At 31.6% G+C, this 8,082-nt stretch overlaps 1 long non-coding RNA gene across 1 annotated transcript; it reads right to left on the bottom strand.

The window, feature by feature from the left end:
• Positions 1 to 1,899: 1,899 nt before the first annotated feature.
• Positions 1,900 to 7,788, bottom strand: LOC108736998. Its single transcript, XR_001937797.2, has 5 exons — positions 7,642 to 7,788; positions 2,879 to 3,078; positions 2,552 to 2,623; positions 2,368 to 2,497; positions 1,900 to 2,298 (listed from the first exon to the last, which is right to left on the bottom strand). It is a non-coding gene; the product is annotated as an uncharacterized LOC108736998 (long non-coding RNA).
• Positions 7,789 to 8,082: the final 294 nt, after the last annotated feature.

Below are 8,082 nucleotides of genomic sequence, written 5' to 3'. Positions count from 1 at the left end.
CCCCTCGTCCCACCCGCCCCTCGTGCCCACCCGCCCCGCTTCCCCTTCACATTCATACGCTCATTCATCCCCTTTCACACTCTCATTCACACCCCACAGTAATGGGAGACAATGAAAATGCACGAGGGTGGACGGATGTTACCGTTTCCTCCTCATACATTCTCATTCTCTCCCATTACCTTGCACACCCTCTTTCTCCTACACATTCATACACCCTCATTCATTCCACCTCTCGTCCTGGGAGATAGCAAGAATGCACGAGGGTGAATAGAAACATACGTTTACCCCTCGTTCATCCTTACCACCTCCCTCGCACACATTCTCTCATAGACCCATTCATTACCTCATTTCATTCTCACCACCATTCTTACTTCACCCTTGCACACTCATGCTCCTTATATTCACCCTCATTCATACACACAACTGCAGTAAGAATGCAGAAGAGTGAACGGAAGCGACCGCTTACCCTCATGCATTCTTGTTCTCTCTCTCACTCTCATTACCTCATGCACCCCCTTTCTCTCATCCACAGTCACATACGCTCATTCATTCTCCCGCTCCCACTGGGAAATAGTAAGAATGCACAAGGGTGAACAGAAGAATGCGTTTAATCCTCGTTCATCCTTATAACCTCCCCGCAAACATACTCTCATACACACACACATCCGTTATCTCATTTCATTCTCACCACCATTCGTACTACACCCTTGCACATTCATGGCTTTATATTCACTCCTATTCATACGCACAACTGAAGTAAGAATACAGAAGGGCGAACGAAAGCAACCGTTTACCCTCATGCATTCTTGTTCTCTCTCTCTCTCTCTCTCTCTCTCATTACATCAACCGCCCTCTTTCTTTCCCCCACAGTCACATACCCTCATTCATTCCACCGCTCGTAATGGGAGATAGTAAGAATGCACGAAGGTGAACAAAAGTAAGAGTTTACCCTCGCTCATCCTTACTCACTCCCTTTCGCATACACACGCACAATTACTCATTTCATTCTCACTACCACTCTCTTCGATCTCACCTCATTCTTACTACGGCCCCGCACATTCATGCCCCCTTATATTTACTCTCATTCATACGCACAATTGATGTAAGAATGCGTGAGGGTGAACAGTAAGGATCTTCTACCCTCATGCATGCTTACCCATCCGTTCCTTCACCCTCTCTCCTGCACACGCACCTATTCTCTCCAATCGCATCCCTCTCAACTTCATACACTCTCATACAATCATTTATGTTTACACCCTCACATATTCATATTCACTTTCATTCGTTCGCCCTCTCAATAATATCCTCACACCTTCATTTTCATTTCAATCTTATTCAAATTCACCTTCAATCATACCCCTGCACTAACTCATTTCTCCCTTCATTCATACTCCTGACTTTTCCTTCACACATTTTCAGTATCAACCACACCCCTATATTCTCACCCTGACGCACATTCATTCTCACACGTATTTCTTCCCCACTCTACTTTCACTTTCATGCCTCACATTCTTATCTTCATTTTCACCCTTACTACTTTCTCACTATCCTCTCTTCCTAGTAAAATACCCCATTCGTCATTTTTTATTGTTACATAAACCATTAAGAACGTATTTATACCATCAAAACCCTAAATACAATACAATTCTAAATATTGAAGTAAATATATGATATATATAATATTAAACTAATTAACATAAATGTATGATAATATTGATAATATATAATTATATCGTGGTTTACATCTCCAATGTTGAGGAATAGAAGAAAGCAGAAATGATACGAATTTTCGACATTCACTACGGTGAGTACATGTTATTAAATATTGTTTACAGTTTNTCTCTCTTTGAAATATTAATTAAATTTTTTATAAACGATGAAATAAATTTGATCATAAAAAATATTACACAATTAGATAATAAGAAACAAATTATTAAATATATTTTTTAAAAAGAAATAAAAAAATGTGTTAAACATGAAAGTACTATTGATAAATTGACTTATTTCCTGTATTTTTTTTTTACCTCAAGCGAAAATGAAAACATTCCAAGAAAGAATAAAAATACCTATTCATAAATTCAATTCTTGAAAATAACACAATATATTCGAAGAGAAACGAGTTTCTTGCAAATAAAGTTATAAAAACCAATTCAATAAAACCCTTTCATTTACAAACTTTTAAAAAAATTGCCGAAAAGACGTCCCACAGGATACGAAACTAGTCAACTTTTCCACCATGTTGCGTGGTAGATCACCATCCCAATAAAGGCCATCAACGCATAACCATCATCATAGAACCTGAAATAATCAAGAAACATTTTCTATAAATTTCTGGCATTTCAATGTGTAATAATTAAAATAACTTACAATTTCACGTTATCGAAATACATCAAGCAGGATACAAAGGTCCAAACGGTCTAATCGTCTACCTTTTTGTGTGGTACAGACTTTTCATCTTCACCACAATTAAGGTCATCAAAGCTTATCATCATCGAACCTGAAATGATCAATAAGTATTTCCAAAAAGTATAACAACCTAAGAGCAACTTACCATTTCACGTTATCAATCCTGAATACTATTTTATTTATCGATTTATCAGTTGAAGATCCAGTATACGAAGTTCTGAAACAAGAAACCAACCATCATGTAACAGCTTCATCAGATGAAACAAATTTTAACACAATTTCTTATTTATTCATATACCATACAAAAAACGTCTGATAAACATATTATAATATAGCTACAAGCAGTGAAACGGAACCAAGAATTACTTAATCAATTCCTAAAATTCTTCACTTACGCCCTAATTAAGCCATTATTAATTAGTCATGAATAAATAATATTTTCCTCATTTTTCAGAAAACAGCAAATTCCTACCTTCCATGCCAAAATATTTCTGTATAATTTTCCATCCATTATTTCGTCCAAACATTGTGCCACCAACCAATTATTTTCAATCCAAATGAACGTGCAACATATTTGTGGTTTTATAACTTATTTTTAATAAGAATTATAGATAATTATTACGACACAATCTGCACGACATTGTCAACGCCAACGATGTGAAGCAACTAAAGCTTTAACAGAGAATGAAAGTAATATAATTATTATTATTATTAGTACGTTAACGTTGTATTTCCGCCAACCTCAACTGTTAAAATAGTTAATAATAATGTAGACATTTACGTTAGGTACATGAAATAATGATAGAAAATGTAATAATATTAAATTATAGGTAAATAATACAAGAGTTTCTCAAAAATTGATGTTTCTTCCCCTTTCCTCCTATTTTTAAACAATATCTTCTTTTATTTCAGTAAGAAAACTATAAAACATTTTTCTTTTGATAATACACCTACCAAAAATACAATATTTTTTCCTAATTTCAGGAACAAAAGCTTTCTCTACCGGGCATTTACTCCTTCGGCTCAGGTGGCAATTTCCACGTAAAGGAATTATGATACTTAAAAAATATTTTCCTAATAAATAGTGAATGCGATTTCATATCTTGGAACATAATTGAATGGATCTGTGTTTGTGGATCATTTTATTGCGCATAAACCCCCTAAAATTATTTTTATGTACGACCACCAATGGCTTTACCAATATTTCAGAAAAACTACTTTTTCCACCATATTTTTTAAATAGAACAATCAAGCGGAATTCTTTTTTTGACTTAAGATTTTAGTTTCTTTTTTAATTTTTTCACTGGTCTACCAAAATGGATATTCAACAACAGGAAATACCTAAACATTTAAAAAAATGCAGCACGTTGAACACGGACTTTTTTTTTATTTTAGCTAATGTTGCCATAACCAAAGACAAAACTGGCTCTATATTCGTATTCATCGATCAAAAAAGCACAAAAGGTAATGAATGTTGACCACTAAGCCAACCCTAGTCGGTCAAATCCTTACATTAATAAATTTTCCTCTCGTCTATTACGGCTAAAAGTACATAAATTCAAAAGTAATAAAGAAAAAGGTATATTTACTTAAAAAAAATTATCCATTATCTTTTGTATCTTCTTAATTGTAGTATCATTATCCGCTTGTTTTACAATAATTTACAATCCCTAACTTTCCCGTAAGTTCCTACATACATACCAAGATTTTTATTAACTGCGAAGAATAGAAGCTATTTTTTATAGTGTTATTATTACAATCGAAAATCAAATCTACAAATATTAGAAAATCATACTGCTTCTAGCTTTCGCTGTGGAAGAAAATTTTAGATTTGTGTGTAATCCGTCATTGTATACAATTCTTAGGAAATGTATATAATTCCTAAAATCGCCCGGAAATGTGTGAAATAAATTATACTAGACCTATTTCCTAGGAAATCTATACATTTCCTAAATAGTAATCGGAAATCTATTACGTTCAAGATGTCAATGGGTACGCGGGGATAGCAGAGCGAGGGGAGGATTTTGCGTCATCTGATCAAGCGATTTATTGTATTCACCGATAACTTTGATTCTCAGTTTAGTAACGTGTTTTATTCATTTTATTCACAGAAAGCATTAGTTTTATACAATTTCTAGGAAATGTATACATTTCCCAAGATATATGTATATTAACAAATATTTGAAACAATATTTTATAGATTTCCTAAATAGCCTCAGAATTACATTTATCTACATTTCCTGAGAACTGTATAAAATTCCTAGATTTCATACATTTCCGGTAACAGGATGTATATACGGGAAAATAAGGGTATTTTTACAGAAAATCCTAAAGCAAGCGAACGTTGACATTACACTGCAATTAACAAGGTGCGAAAGAATTTTAATTTATTGATTTTAGGAAAGATAAACTTCTGTATTAACTAAATATAAGTACCTACTTACAATATATTCGAAGAGAAACGAGTTTCTTGCAAATAAAGTTATAAAAACCAATTCAATAAAACCCTTTCATTTACAAACTTTTAAAAAAATTGCCGAAAAGACGTCCCACAGGATACGAAACTAGTCAACTTTTCCACCATGTTGCGTGGTAGATCACCATCCCAATAAAGGCCATCAACGCATAACCATCATCATAGAACCTGAAATAATCAAGAAACATTTTCTATAAATTTCTGGCATTTCAATGTGTAATAATTAAAATAACTTACAATTTCACGTTATCGAAATACATNTTGCCTATTTAGGTTTTAGCTTTTTAGTTAGTAAAAATTTTCATTAAGGAAAAGCCAAAGAAAAATAAAATATTTAGTAAGTATAGCATTGTAGCACAATAGCATGACAGTTAGTTTCTATAAAACAAAACGTTTTTGATGTTAGTTTATGTAGATTAAGGATAAACGGTGTAAAAGCATAATTATCCTTTTATTTGTCAAATACTTGTGAATGAATTTTTAAACGGTCAAAAAAATTTTTCAGTGCATTATTTCAATTGCAATAATCTATTGTATTTACCAAATTATAGAATAACATAACAGCTTATATAATTATCCATAACATCGTAAATATGCAAGTATTTCAAATAGTTATTTATCTAACGTTTTTTCCATAAAAAATTCATTCATATTAACGTATTATTACAAATATCATTTCTTTTATGTTCAGGATTATTATTTCATTTCAATGATACTATTTTAACGATCGAACACACACATCGATGCTTTTTTAGAAGGACATCTAAAAGTCTTTACAGATAACGTATCACACAGAAACACGTACGAAAGCAACGAAATTAAACTGTGGAATTAATAATAACATTGTTCGAACACGTATAAATTTAAATAAAATAATAATTGTCTATTATCATCAAAATACATAAATAGGTCGGTAATTTCATATGATACATGTTTCCAACATTAATTATTACTCAATATCGGTTGAAAAAACGTAAAGGCCATAGGGCATAAACGTGGTGAATCGGCCCTCAGAGGGATATCTGGATTATTTTTTGAGGGTATATTGGTACTAATGAAATACGTTAATCCTCAGAATTTTAGACCTCTAACTTTTTTGAATTTTGAATAAAACCAAAAAGCGAAAAATTAGAAAATATTTAAAATTTTTCTCAAAAACGGCTTAACCGATTTCAATAAAATTTAGACACGTTATAGAGACATAGAAGGGCTTTAATCTAAAAAAATAACAGCTCATAACATTTATAATAATCATTAAAAACAGACAATCGTTTCCGAAAATATTTTTTTCTTTATGATAACGTTCTAGAACAATTTNTAAATGGAACCATCAATGAAAGAAGTAGGTGGCATTGAAATAACTACGTTTTTTGAGCTTAAAAGGTGCAATTTGTATACAATCAATTTTAGGTATTAATTGGGCGAATCTGTTGTCCTTTTTTCCTATTAAAATGCGGTACCTATGTAGTTTGAGACAATTTTAATTATACATTTATTAGATCCTTATTTTATTAGTATTATTATTTAATAATATAATACCTATAATTAGTTAATTGTACCTGATATACTAAGATGTGAATTATTTGAAATACTTGCATTTAAAATGAAAATACAAAATAAAAACTACCTACTTTTATCTTGTATTTAAATACTTTTTTGTGAAAAGCATTTTGTATTGTATTTAAAATACTTTTCCAATCGTATTTTCTATTTGCAAAATGCAAAATACATTTTTGCCGTTAAAAGTTTTGCTAGTATCACCGATCAAAAATTATATAAACTGATGAATGAAAGTTACTCACATTGACCATTAAATTTATTAAACCCTTAAAAAGTGAACAAAGGGACATTCCATGAATGCCTTCTAATTCTTTAACTGAAGAGAGACCAAAAAATTCTAAACTCCTTGGAAATGGATAATCTAAAATATTGAATCGATAAAGGTTTTTCGGGTTTAGTGTCGTGGGAAATGGAATTTTGAAATTCCAAATTCATATCAGCATTTATTGTACCTTTAACAAGGAACTACAAAATGCTATGAATTACAACAAAGCCGTCCGCAAAACAATATGGAATTGATATATGCCAGCTAAGTAAAACTGAAAACTATAAGATATTGTGGTGTGTGCTAAAGAAACTACGGATTCCATTTTTTTCTCTTATTACAATGTGTAAAAGATCAGAAACAAAATGGGGTTGTAAATATTTTGATATAAAATGATTGATGTTGATTTTGCGTAAATAAAATTATTTGCAACCCTACCTTGGCTCTGATTTTTCACGGTAAACGTACTATTTTGGCATCAGTATCTTTTTTCTAATTAAAACGGGTGACAAAGGCAAATAAGGGAGCATACACAAAGAATTATTTGTTGCTGAACTGAAGAAACCATAATATAAAGATAGAAAAACTATATCTCCATTTCAAACAGCAAAATATGAATCATACTTAATCTTAGCAGCTGGTGATATAGTGCAAACACCACTCTATTAGTGTAGAGAATGTCTAGTATTTAAAAAATGAGCAAATGCCTGCAAGGTTTTCTTAAAAAATATTTGAATATTTAAAATACGTATTTTACATTTAGCATTTAAAAATGGAAAAGGGAAATCTATTTTGTATTTTAAATTTGAAATAACAAATCAAATAAGTATTTGCATTTTGTATTTACATACTTTAAAAAAACCATTTTGCACATCTATACTAATATACATATGTACCCTTATAAATACCGCTAAGAAAGCTTTCTATTACTTACCGAAGAATGCACGTAATTTAAATTGAAAGCCACCATTATCATCTTCCTTTATCAGCATGGTAAGTATTTGTTGAAGTCGAACTTTGTATTATAATTTCTCTATATTCTGTACTACCATCTCGAACCAATAATTGAAAACTGTTTACGCTGAAGAACGAGCTTGACTAAATTTCCTTTCTCTCTGGCCTTCTACGTGCTTCGACTATTTTACTTCTAGATGGCACATGCTGTCGGTTTTCCAGGAAAATCGAGGAAATTTTCATATCGTGAAGGCGCATTTCCACTAGCTCTTCAACCACCTCTGTGATAAATTTTTACATTAATTAATTTTTATATTTTGAATTGAAAGTTTTAGATAAAAAAGGACTGACGTTATTATATCCCATTTTATGTTTATAAATTTGTTTAGATGGCGACACACGTATCATAATACCTGACATA

Source organism: Agrilus planipennis, unplaced genomic scaffold (assembly GCF_000699045.2).
Source record: "Agrilus planipennis isolate EAB-ADULT unplaced genomic scaffold, Apla_2.0 scaffold98, whole genome shotgun sequence".
Classification (NCBI taxonomy): Eukaryota; Metazoa; Arthropoda; class Insecta; order Coleoptera; family Buprestidae; genus Agrilus; species Agrilus planipennis.
The sequence above is the reverse complement of the archived record's forward strand: the minus strand, read 5'-3'. Positions and strand labels throughout refer to the sequence as shown.